The sequence below is a fragment of the Solanum stenotomum genome, chromosome 6 (genome assembly GCF_019186545.1).
Source record: "Solanum stenotomum isolate F172 chromosome 6, ASM1918654v1, whole genome shotgun sequence".
NCBI lineage: Eukaryota > Viridiplantae > Streptophyta > Magnoliopsida > Solanales > Solanaceae > Solanum > Solanum stenotomum.
The window spans coordinates 5,630,168-5,631,037 of NC_064287.1; positions in this window are offsets into that span (position 1 = coordinate 5,630,168).

An 870-nucleotide genomic window follows, 5' to 3' on the forward strand; every position below is an offset into this window, starting at 1 on the left:
TGGTTTTTATTTATAGGAGAAAGAAATGTTTAATTGACTTAGTTGTCCATTTTTAAAAAGTGAAAAAAAGGGATGAATTTTAAGTAATAATTATTGAAAGCTGAAAGAAACAATCATAAATCATTAACTTATTTAACTTACACATAGGCCTTTAGATATAAAAGTCAAAATTCTACCCAAGAAATGAACCTTAGTTTTTCTTCCTCTATCTTAAGATTAGATAGAGGTGTTCATGGTTCAATTTGAGTAAAATGGTAAAAGTCACTTTTACAAATAATTATTTTATTAATAGATGTATCAAGTCAAAATTTGATAAGTAAAAAGGGACCAAGGAGTATTGAATAAAATTGATTGTTTCATCAATTTCAATCATTTAAAGCTCAACTGCCAAGTCACCCAGAGTTTTTACTCCACTTATTAATTTTAGTTTGTTACTCGTAAGTTGAAAACATGTTTTGATTAACTTTTAAATTGGCTCATAAGCTAATTGATCCTTTCAGTAATCTGGTAAGGGTCTTTTCAATATACATACCCAAAGATTTCCAATCCGAAACACACATATACTTGTAATGCATGGAGTGGAAACCTTGTCATTTCAACCCAAGATCTTTGGAGAGTAACCCATAATTTTGCACCAGAGAATGAGCTTGGTTTGGAGGTGTATTAGAAAGGTGTAACTGAAGATAAAATTCTAATTGTATTGAAGAGAAGAGAATATGTGATTATCAATTGCAAGACATTGGATGAATTCCAGGCAGAAATATATGTGGTTTCCAAGGTTCAGCATCGCCATTTAGTTTCACTCTTGGGTTACATACTCCATTGAATAAGGAAATAAGAGGTTTTTAGTATATGAATTTATGCCAAAGG